The sequence below is a fragment of the Macaca fascicularis genome, chromosome 2 (assembly GCF_037993035.2).
Source record: "Macaca fascicularis isolate 582-1 chromosome 2, T2T-MFA8v1.1".
NCBI lineage: Eukaryota > Metazoa > Chordata > Mammalia > Primates > Cercopithecidae > Macaca > Macaca fascicularis.
Window position 1 is genome coordinate 10,303,763 of NC_088376.1, and position 12,535 is coordinate 10,316,297.

General features: G+C 44.0%; 1 protein-coding gene across 25 annotated transcripts in view; it reads right to left on the reverse strand.

The window, feature by feature from the left end:
• LPP (LIM domain containing preferred translocation partner in lipoma) overlaps positions 1–12,535 on the reverse strand; it is a 724,989-nt gene that overhangs the window by 653,511 nt on the left and 58,943 nt on the right. For 5 of the 25 annotated variants that reach the window (XM_074030778.1, XM_074030786.1, XM_065539343.2 and 2 more), the window contains exon 1: positions 10,939–11,058. The exons of the other annotated variants lie outside the window; for them this stretch is intronic. The gene's annotated coding sequence lies outside the window, so the exon portion shown is untranslated. Of the gene's footprint in view, positions 1–10,938; positions 11,059–12,535 lie in introns of those variants that run through there. 25 annotated transcript variants of the gene reach the window in all.

The window sequence follows — 12,535 nt, forward strand, 5'->3', positions numbered from 1 at the left end:
TCATGATATATGATCATTTAAAAGTGTGTGGCAACTCCCCTGCCTACTGCCTCTCTTGCTCCTGCTTTTGCCATGTGAGATGCCTGCTCCTCCTCTGCCTTTGACCATGAGTAAAAGCTCCCTGAGATCTCCCCAGAAGCCACGCAGATGCCAGTGCCATGCTTATACAGCCCGCAGAACCATGACCCAATTATAACTTCTTTCTTATAGATTACCAAGTCTCAGATATTTATTTATAGCAATGCTAGCATAGCCTAATACAGTCCTTATTACAGGTTTTATTTCATTAGAAACTATTCCTGTTTTGCTAATGATTATACAGTATGTATTCCAACAGACAAGTATCCCAAGGCAAGGGCTGTTGTAAAACTTGTCTTTCATGTATGCGGGAGAAATCCACATACCAGAAAAACTACCATGCCCATTTCATTGTTGTCACCGTAAACATTACCTAACCAATCATACAATTGTTTTGTGTACAAAACAATTCAAAGTTCAAAGTTGGGAGGGATTTTTTAAACGACCCACCTCAACTTTTCCAACTGACAAGAGAACCCAGTGGCCTGGGTAAGGAGGTGACCGCTTCAGGAGCCACTTGATCCACTGGATCAAGTGACTGCTTGCTTTGACAAAGGACACCAAAACGCACTGGGCAGAGGGACTTGTGCTTGATCACATGAGTCACACCTAGAGCCAAACCAGGACTTACAAAGCCAGGCCTCGAACACTTGTTTCAACGCTCTCCCAGTAATCTCAACAGCAGAAAGAAATTAATAGGCAAAATGGAATACAATCAAGACCAGCCCAGAAAAGCAAGGAGTTTCCTGAGACCGGGTGGTCTTCAAGGACACTGGAATTCTGAAAGCCATTTCCGCTGAAAGGAGAGAAAGGCATCATTTCAAACTTACTGAGAAATGGGTTGTTAGGAAGCCAACATTAAACCTGTGAACAATGCAATTTCATAAAACGAACCAAAAAGGTTGCCGCTACCCTCACCCGCAAGCTGCATAACACCAAAGCTTCTCCCTGCAGAGAGAGATACAAATCACAACAGTTTCTACAACAGCCGCCAAGGGCATCTGACTTCCCAGAGTTTTAATCTTCACTGAAAGGAAGAGCTCTCCACCCTGGGCCCTGAGGGAGTCTCACTCACACTCTCCAGCGTCTCTCCAGGTACAAATGAAAGTGGTCTCCCTTTTCCATAGTCAACTTCTCTTTTAATGATTTTTTCTTCTTTTCCATAAAGAGAACAAGCAGCTTTGCTAAAGAACCGCTGTGAAATGATTGAAGTTCCCATGCAAACAAACCATTAGCAGAGTTCAAATGCAATTTAAATTACCAGTTGTTAAAGTACTTCTCAATTTCGTGGTAAGTTTCCAAGGAGAATTACATGCTATCTACTATTTAATTGGTTGTTTTCTATTTTTTAACATCCATTTATCCCCCCCCCACCCCGTTATATTTCAGAAGTGTCTATAAAAGCTTCCCTTTAAAAAATTATACATTGTTGAATAGATTAAATCTAAAGATTGAAAACTATCAGAGAAACAGCTGCAGGATCACACAGCTCAGCAGAAATTGATGGTTTTGACACCACAAAACATGCAGAATTTTAAAATCTTAGGAATCACCTAGTACTGCCCTCACTCTTTATAGCTGAAGACACTGAATTCCCAAAAGAGAATGATGGAGTTGGCACGAAGTATTTTCCCTGGTCAGCGACACATTCAAGATGAGAAGCATTGCTCCAAACTCCCAGCCCCGTGCCACCTCTTCCACATGACTGCCCATAAATGGCAGAAGAAGATGGTATGAAATAGCCAATAAACTTGATTTTCCACCAGTATTTTCTTTAAGAAAATATAAAGCCCTCTTCAAATATACTCCTGACCTCAAACATTATGGGTAACGGCAAGTATCTCTCCCAAAGAGAAGAAAATAAGTAAAGGCTGATGAATGAGTACAGTCAAAGGAGCTCAAAACAAGACACTTTATGAGCAGATTCTTGGCAGGAAAAGTCAAGACACTAATCTAGATTCATCAAACAAGTTATGTGACATCACGACTGCAGATTTTCACAGGGCTATCTGGCCCTGCATTAGTGCTGTCCCCAGAGACAGAGAAAGAGAGGATAAAAACATCAACAACAAAGTGAAAGCAAGTCTTGTCATATCTATAAACGGAAAGGGTTTCTAGAAGCCATCAGGAGGGTAGTTTGAAGTTCCAGGCTTTGATATCAGACTTGTGTAAAGGATTTTCTCAAAGCTCAGCCTTCTCTGTCTGCAAAACAGGGTTAATATCATCTACCCATCAAGGTGTATGTAACCATTTCCTGGGATTCCATATCTAGCATGCATGGCACAAAGCCTGCATACAATATGCACTAATTCATGTTCACCCCTTCCAAGGCTTTTATAATTTCTCAAAGCCTATAGTTCTGTGATTCTAATGTATGTGGACTAAAACCACGTCTTGTAAGCCAAGCATATTCCCTAAGTCTGTTAGATACTGTATGTCTCCTGACTGTAAACTCATTTATTTTATCATTTGAAGAAAATTTCACAAAAATTTACATATCTAAGTATTTTGCTTTAAAAGCAAATTTTTTGGAAATTCTATTTTTAAATGGCCTCCAAATCCACATTTTGAAACACACACACTAATAAAATCTCAATTTCATGTCCAAGACCTTATTTAAATTTTCCATCAGCCTGTAAGAAAAAGTTCCCAATTGAACGCTGAAGAAACTGAGGAACGGAGAAGTTAGCCACTCCTCCAGTACCTCTACCTAGTAAGTGGTAAAGCCAGGATTTGAACACAGTTGTTCAAAATCAAGTTTCATGACACAGGCTTTATCAATTTATAATTACAAGTATAATATGGATAGTTCTTCTGCTAGAGGTGGAAATATACCTTTAAAACTTCTGCTATTTTCACATTTCAGGGAGCTTTGGGATAAAAACAAGGCCTACATTTCTAACTCTTTTTTTAAAAGTTCATGTTAACAGCAGGTAAATCTTTCCTGAATTCTACCTCACTGTTCTGTTCTTAAGTGAAATGAAAAGCTCAGAGCCCTGGCACTAAGCAGACATCTACTGGTATGTAGGAAACAGACCTGAGAAAGGTTAACAATTCGCTGATATCAGACCAATTCAAAAACAATTCAAATGGCTGGGCTCATGATCAAACAAATCATGGGAACCCCAGTATGGGCTACGGAAGCCATTCTGGCACAAGTGTTAGTTAACAGAATGTCACATGTTCTGCATTCAGGCATGCACCAAGGAGAGGTTTGCTAACACCTGCTGTCTTTGATAAGGCAGTGTGTGGACCTAGCAGGTGTGGGTGCTGAGTTGGACACGCCTAGGGGTGTTGAAGAGCCTCAATGGGGGACACGCTGGAACACACAAGACAGAATGAAAAGCACAGAAAAGCACGAGTACATGCAATGTCCTTTTGAGGGTCTAAAAGTTCTCTGCAAATGATGTGACTTCCAAATGAAGCCTGAACACCCAAGAGGATTTCCATGCATGAGGAGGAGGAAAATAGGCCCAGGGAACACGACGTGCAAAGGCCTTGAGGGGGATGAGTTCAGGGTGTTCTCAGAGAAAGTGACTAATATGGTGAGGCCAGTGACAGAGGATGCAGAGGAATGTGGTGGGACACAAGCCTGGAAAAGAATGTTGCAGCCAGGGCATGGAAGACCTTGTATCTCATGTTCTAAAGCACTTGGATCTGAAGCCACAGGTGTTGTGTTTCGGGAAGTGGCACAACAGAAAGTTAAATCGTAGCCCTATCCCTTTAAGAAATGAATCCCCTTCCGTGGTCAGTCTCCAAGCAAAGCAAGGGTAGAGGAGCTACCTATGAAGGGATCTTCTCCCTGTGGCCCCACTCACAGAGAAGTCAGGGGACAGGTGGCTTTCAGAGTTGCTCTTAACCCATACCTTCAGTGACCCTTTCCTCTAGGTCTGAAACTCACCAACAGAACAGACCCACTGCAAGGCCCAGGAAAGAAACAGTCTCATGTTCCAAGCAGGACTAACACTCTGCCTTCAGGGAACTGCCAGCCCCACCCAAGCCCTTGAATCAGAAGAAGCTGGACTGGAGACAGGCTCCATCCAGCCTTTCTCCTGTCTCTCCAGCAGGAGCCAGAGGCCTATCCAGCTTGTGTTCTATGTGCCTAAAGCTCCACATCACAGAGCTCACAGAGTTCTCTGCCAGGCCTGAAACCTCGTGACTGGGGCACGGGATTAGTAATGAGCCTATGCTGGTGTCACCACTTAGGTTGTATGGAATCCTCCTTTCCTTTACAGGAAACTCTGTAGCAGTACCCATATGTCAAGGCCTTCAAAGATGCAATGCCCTCCCTGCCCTTGAAGAACTCCCAGTCTAGAAGGAGAGATAAGACATCAAGTAAAAGAGGACAAGTACCACAGAAGCAGCACAGGTAACAATGCAGATTTTCATACCACACGGTGACATGAGGTGATGTCATAAAAAAATGTAATGACAACAAGGGAAAGGAAAATTGTTGACAATTCCAGATTTACACAACTTCATCGGGAGAATCAGACCATTTTTATACTACTCCTGTTAACATGGTGGCTTTCAGGGGGAGCACCTATTCTATCACATCCATTTGGCAGATGAGAAAACTCAGGCTCAAGCAAGTTAACTGACAGTGAGGAAGTATCACAGCCGGGATTCAAATCCAGATCCCATGCTCATAAGCAGCATACATTTGTACTCTGTTGCCTCACAGCTAACTGTGGTTGAGTTAGCAGAACAGAGAACACAGATCACTTCCAATGGATGGGAGAGCAGGTGGTGATCAAGGATTATTCCCTTCCCAAGATGGCGTCTGTGCAGAAGTTTACAGGAGGATTGGGAGTTCTATGAATGAAGATCGGAGAGGTTATCTCAGGCTAAAGGAAAGGCATGTGCTAAGGCATGAAGGTGAGAAAGTGCAGGGTATATCTGGGGGTTGGCAGGAAATGTGTTTGATTTAAAGATATGTAAACAGGAGCACCAAGGAAGTCCACAGTGGACCCATGCTGGTGTCCATTTATGACAGGTCCTGGATACCAGGGGCAGGAGTTTTTACTTAATACAGTTAAGTACTAGAAAAGTAATAAATGTTTCACAGCAGAACTGTGGCATGGTTTCAGCTTTACTTGGGATTCTGTGCTCTAATGGTAGGACTATGCAAATAGCCTTTCAGCACCTGAGCCAGGGGCAGGAATACCAGGGTCAGGAATAATGGGCCCTTGGATCCTTTCAGGTCAACATACAGAAGGACATTGTTCCCTGGCTATGACTTCGGAGGTAAGAACATCTACACCTATTTCATAGAGCCTGACTGTCCTCTTAAGAGTCTCTGTGACTCATTAAATAAATTCCGGGCCCCGGCTAGAGCACAGGTACCCTCAATAGGTAAACACAACATGGAAAACAGGATGGAGTCAAAGAATAAAAGGAACTGTGCTTGGCTCTTGCACTCCACACTTATTAACTATGGCCTTTTGAGCAACTTACTTCCTTTTATCAAGGGTGCTGTTTCTTCATTTGTAAAATGGAAACGATAATACGTATACAGCTGGGTTCTTGTGAGAACAATCAAGTTGTGAGATTAAATATGAGGACGTGTGATTCCTACACTCAGGCTAGCATGTTTAGAATAAATCCCCCCCACCCCCAAAAGCCACCATGTTGAAAGGGTAGTATAAAAACTGCCCGTTCTTCCTGGTAAAGTGATCTAAATCTGGATTTGTCAACAATTTTTTCTTCCTCTGTTGAAAATTGAGCTGTATTCCCCAGGCAAGTCATTACATCTTTTTGTGCCAAATTGTTTTCATCTTTTAAATGACCCAGTAATCCCACTTTGGGCAATATACATAAGGGAATAATCCAAAAGGAAAAAAGAAGGCAATTTGTTCAAAGATGTTATTCATAGTGCTATTTCTGGCTCTTTCTATATCCCCCTATTATAGCACTTATCTCACTGTGCTGTAATTATCCACTCCCCTTCCATACGCCTCCAAATTATCTTTGAATCAATCCCCAGCACCTAGCACAATGCCTGGCATACAGTAAGAACTCAATAAATGTTTGTCGACTCAATGAATAGGTAATATAAAAGAAATTTTAGAAGAAACTCGAATGAGTAATAACAAAACTCTGTTTTTAAGAGCTTATGCTAATTTTTTGAAAACCTGGTAACTACAGACTGCAGGAGGGATGCATGAAGAAGCCCCAGAAATGAGTTTTAGATGACTTAGTTTACAATCTCTGAGCATCTCTGGGCTTAGGCTGATTATAGTATAAGATTGCCACGGGATACCCAGGAGGATGAGGTCACAAGCCAAATTGCTTTGGCCTGGTGGCTAGAGGATGGGGCTTGGTCAGGAATTTTGGATTCTCTACCTGATTCAGCCACTACCTAACTTCTCCAAGACCTGAAAAATGAAGTAAGTATCTGCAGGGAAGCCAAGTCTGTTAAAAGGAATTACAGGGAACTGCCAAAGGCCAGCAACTATGAATTCAAACGTAAATGAAAAAAGAGGACTGGTAGGTGCCCTTGGACCGCAGTCCAGTCCTCAAGACAAGGAGAGGCTTTCAAATCCCAGCTCCTCTGGGCTCCCACTGAGCCTTCGAGACCCATCTCACATGGAGATTGAAGATTCCTTACCAGGGAGTTTACAGGAGACAGAAATCTCTGCATGAACAGACAACACATCATGAAAAAACAGCATGTTAAATACAGCCCATAAAGTCAGCATCACTCTGAACGTTCCTCATTCTTGGTGGGAAAGAATGTTTTACAAAAATACCCAGGGAGAGCAAAGGAAGCTGCACACTCTGCAGGGCTTATTTTGGGGCGTTCCAACAGCTCTCAGCTGGGAAGCCAAAGGCAGAAAGCCACCGTCCTCTGTGCATTGGCCCAAAGCTCGAGGCTAGAAACGAAATGGGATGGGGGTGAGAAACAGATCCTCTTTGGTTTTGGAATGCCAGCTGCTTGTCTGGGCAACCCCCCAGGGTGCCTATTTTCATTTCCCTCTGAGTCTCCCAGATTCCTGCCCATTTAGCTTGACATTTCCCTGAAGGAAATCACTCTAGAGAGCCTATAGACGACCACTCCCAAACACGCCCCGAACTTACTTCTCCTGCCCAACTTCTATGCCCTAGTCAAAGTTACCACCACATCTCACCTGAATTACGGTAAACGTTTCTGCCTAACCTTCTTGCTTCTACCCTTGCCTTCCTTTTACTATCTGTGGTTTACTATGCTGTGGTTCCCTCCAGAGCAGCTGGAAAGATGCCTGTAACACATAACTCAGGTGGTTCCCATCACATCTGGACTCAGGTCTAAGCAGCTCAGGTCTCTCACTTACCACCACCTGCTAGTCCCTGCTCTTCTCTCCTGCTTCTTCCCCTGCAGCCCACATGCTGCCAGCACATCAGGCTCCTTCTGTTCCTCAAACACAAACTCCTTCCCACTTCATGGCCTTGACCTTTGCTTTGACCGTCTCCACTGCCTGCAGTGCTCTTCCCCCGACTTCTACAAGGCGGCCTCCTTGTCACTCAGATCTCAGCTTAAACATAACCTCCCAGAGTCCTTCTCCACTCACTCAGAGTCAGAATGCCCTTTGTGACTCCTCCCTGGGGTTACTTATCATTCCCTCTTATTTAAGTGTTCCTTTATCTGCCTCCTCCACACACCTGCACCAGCATGTAAGCGCCAAGGGATGGTTGTTGTGTGTGTCTCTTTCTTTGCTCTAAATCGAGTACTGGGATAATGCCCAGAACAGTGCAAGGCACCTAAGTGGAAATTCAATAAAGATTTAATAAAATTAGATGAATACATGCCACGGATGGAAGAAGCCTGACAGATTGCATAAAAGGATAGTAGCCCAGCACTGTGGCTAACGTCCTGGGCTTTGGAGTAAAATACACATTGGTCACTAATGCCTTTACCCAAGAGTTAAAGGGGTTTAGGCAAGCTTTCTCACTTCTTTAGGCCTTTTCTCAAAAGTAAAATGGGGATAATAGCACCTGCCTTGTGGGAGTGTTGGGAGAGTTAGAGATACGATGTTTAGGGTAAAACTCAGCACAGCCTAAATGTTCACTGCTATCAACAGCAACTTCCTCTTTCAGGTGAGAAAAGTGAGACTCAGAAAGGAGCAGGGCATTGCCCAAGTGAAACACTACATTAAGAGCAGAGTCAGGCCGGGCATGGTGGCTCACGCCTGTGATCCCAACACTTCGAGAGGCCGAGGTAGGCAGATCACCTGAGGTCAGGAGTTCAAGACCAGCCTGGTCAACATGATGAAACCCCCATCTCTACCAAAAATACAAAAATTAGTAGGATGTAGTGGCGAATGCCTGTAATCCCAGCTACTCGGGAAGCTGAGGCAGGAGAATTGCTTGAACCTAGGAGGCAGAGGTTGCAGTGAGCCAAGATCACACACTGTACTCTAGCCTAGGCAAGAGAATGAGACTCCGTCAAAAAAAAAAAAAAAAAGAAGAAGAAGAAAAAGAAGATGATGAGCAGAGTCAAGTCAGAAAAATCATGGCCAGTTTTAGCCCACTATTCCACAGACCTAATAATTACTAAAATATTAGATATCATGACACACATCTATATATTCTGCCTTGTTCCAGAAAGGATCTGAGGTACTTCACAAAAGATGCTAATAGTTGATGATTTAAGTGAGAAAATGCGTAAGGAGAGGCGAAAATAAAGCAAAGAAAGGGGAAAGGGGATACAAAAAATAAGAGCTGGATGTCTCACACCATTTGCTAGAGGTGAGCTTTAAATTTAGCTATGGACTTCCTAGAGCCCCGTACAAAAGAAAGGAAGCATAGCTGTGTACAGCCCTTTGGAACACTTGCTTTATTGAAATGCCACAGCAACGTGTAAGGAGGCATCACCATCCAGTTGAGAATCACCCTGATTTGTCACACTCTTGCCAATTAGAATCCAATATCTGCTTACTCCTGATCACATGCCACTCTTAAGTAAAATTAGTCTCCACTACTGACTATGTGACTTTGGGCCACTTACTTAATTAACCCTTTGAAGTCTCTGGTTGCTGTTCTTCTGTAACATGGATGTTAAAAAATAGTACTTAAATGGATAGACAAAATGTAGCATATTCATTACCACAGAATATTATTCAGCCTTAAAAAGGAGAAATTCTGACCCATGGATGAACTTGAGGATATTATGCTCAGTGAAATAAGCCAGTCACAAAAAGACAAATATGGTATGATTCACTTAGATACAGAACCTAGAGTTGTCATATTCATAGAGAATGAAAGTAGAATGGAGAATGCCAGGGACTGGAGGAGAGGAGAACAGGTAGTTGTGGGTTAAAGGTACAAAGTTTCAGATTGCGAGATGAAAGAGGCCTGGAGACTTATTACACAGCAATATGAATGTATTTAACTAAAAATACAACAATTATCAGGGCCTGGTGGTGCATGCCTGTAATCCCAGTTACTCGGGAGGCTGAGGCAGGAGAATCGCTTGAACCCAGGAGGCGGAGGTTGCAGTGAGCCGAGATCGAGCCATTGCACTCCAGTCAGCCTGGGCGACAGAGCAAGACTCTGTCTAAAAAAGAAAGAAAGAAAAAAAAAAGTTGATCCGAAACTGAGCTGACTACAAAGAGTTACTCCTGATGGCTGTGAAACATCTGAGGCGACGTAATAGGTTGGTGTCTTCTGGGTCTCTGTCCTGCTTTGGTAGTCTTAAAAAGTGTGTGTGTGTGTGTGTGTGTGTGTGTGTGTGTGTGTGTGTGTGTTTAAAATCTAATCAGAATCAGGACTCACCTTTGAATGGGCATAATATTCCAGAATTCTTACAGCTTCAAGAATAGTGGTAGAGGCTCAGATGGGAAGCCTTGCTGAATTTCTCTCAGGGAAAATTGCATAATTTTCACTTCCACAGATGGAAATAAAGTTCCATACTATTCATTCTGCCTTTTGGACAAGTGACATCCCCTTTCATGGAAGAGAAAGATATAGGGAGCAAAGGAGAGCAAAGGGTTGCTTTCATACAACATTCACATGACCAAAAGAAGGGAAAGGTAAGTAAAAATCAAAGAACAAAAAAGAAAAGAAAAGAGCCTCATACAAAAACAAGGAATTCAGGCATCTGAGCCCATATATCCGAAAGGAAAGAGGTCTGAACTGGAAGAAGTAGGTTCTAGTCCTCATTTTCCCACCAACTAGATTAGTAAGTGTGGACAATTCTAACATCTCCCAATTTCCTCATCTTGCAGTAGAGGGGGCAGCTTAAGTCTAGGGGAATGAAATGAACTGAGAGAGAAGATCTGGGTTCTAGTCCCACATAATGAGCCATCTGTCTTCAGGGCCTGGGTCTCTGCTGCCCATTATCTCACACTGTGAAATGAGATATATGTGCTGAAAACACCGCAGGACTCTCCCAACTCTGACAATGCATCAGATTGACACAGCGTCCAGCACGCAAGGTACTCCAGACGGTGGATGCTGTGCAGATGCTACACATCAACATTTTGCATACTCCTAAGTCCCACCATAACTGTTTTCAAGCTAAAACTACCCCTCCCTACACGTCCACAGACATCCCTTCCAGCGTGTTGCTTTAGCCTTAGTAATCAGACAACAGCACTCCCAAATTGTCTTTCTACCCAACTCAAATTAGGCCTCAGATCAGAGGAAATACCTACTTTTTTAAAAATATACGCATATAATTTTTCCTCAGGCCGATCTTGTCTTGAAATCCCACTGTAAGAAGTACTCCCCTGGGAAAGCAGCTGTCCACACCCCCAAATTAAAGTGACCAGCACTCCCAGCAACGTGTCCCATCACCATGCAAGTGAGCCAGCCCACAGGCTGTACGCCCCAGGTCTGTGAGCAGAAATGCCACTCATCCGGCAGTAATGATGTACTCACGCGATGTCCGGCCCCCCCAGGCAGCTGGCCCTCCACCAGCCCTCACTCCCACTTGCAGGCCCTCAGTCCACTACGGGACACAGCAAGGCGGTGGTCTCGAAGCCTGAAGGGAACAGAACTGAGACATTCTCGCCTCAGCCTCCAGAACAAGGGGCAGAGGAATGAAGGGGGAAGGGTGGGGGCGGGGTGGGGGACGACTTTGTTTCTGGAAACAAGAATTCAAATCCTGCTTCTCCTAAACCCTGAGTCACCTCCCTCTCTTCCAATAGATCAGTCGGGTGGGTAAACATTTCCAAATATGGAGAAGCAGGCTGGAGGATGTCAGAAAAATCACCCTTCTCTCTCCTCTGGCACTTGAAGAACATGCCCCAGTTTAAGACAGAATTCCTTACTCGGAGTAAATTATTAACCGCTAAAGAAGTGGATTCTCATCCCTTCCATACACTGTCCAATTCCAGGAAGAAACCTCCTCCACCCCAAACAAGGAAGTGACTGGTTTGAAAGGTTTTAAGCTCATCTTAAGAATGAGACCATCCAGAATGCAACGAAATTTATGAAATAAATCATTAATTCAGTGGGGGGGAGATATTTTGGGAGATGCACCTGAAAAGGTTGCGAGAATTTAGTCTAAGGTTCCTATGATGGAAGGTGAGTCTTAAAACAACTCCTCCCGGCCAGGCACAGTGGCTCATGCCTGTAATCCCAGCACTTTGGGAGACCAAGGCGGGAGGATCACCTGAGGTCAGGAGTTCGAGACCAGCCTGGCCAACATGGTGAAACTCGGTCTCTACTAAAAATACAAAAATTAGTTGGGCATGGTGGTGGATGCCTGTAATCCCAGCTACTTGGGAGGCTGAGGCAGGAGTATTGCTTGAACCCGGGAGGTGGAGGTTGCAGTGAGCCATGACCACGCCATTGTACTCTAGCCTGGGCAATAGGAGTGAAACTCCTTTAAAAGAAAAAAAAAAAAAAAAAAAAAAACCCAAGTCTCTTGCCCCCAAGCCCAGAGTCTCTTGGTATGGGAGTCCTCCTGAGAATGTAGTTTGGCATGAGTCCTTCATGGGCACAGACACCGGGCTAGGAGACTCAGAATAAAACCAGACTCTCAGGAGAACACTGTTGTCGGGAAAAGTGGGGGTGAATTGCTCAGTTTAACTTGTAACATGGATTCCAACCCTAAGGTTCTGTGATGACTAAGTTGGAGCAGTGAAGCCAATCAGGAATGAATCTAATCTAAAATGACTCCAGACTAAATTAAAGGAGGAGAAAGAGAGATCAGACGCTAGGGAAAATGGAGATGTGGGGGTGTAGGAGGTGCTCCGAGATGGGAATCCAAGTACCACATCTTGGCTTCCCAGTGGTTCTGTTTCTTAGTGATCTCCTCCTACTGTTGGTTGTAAAGGCTTTCTGGAGGCCAGATGAGTCCTTTTTCAAAATCATCACCCATTTCCTGGCTTTGGACTGCACCAAGAGGTTGCTTGTTCTCACCTCCAGGAAGTCTTCGAGCTACAAACAGCACTGATCAGGGCATGAAGGGACCCAAGCCCCAAACCCCAAGTCCAGATCAGTCAGTCATGAAGATTTCAGACGAGTCAGT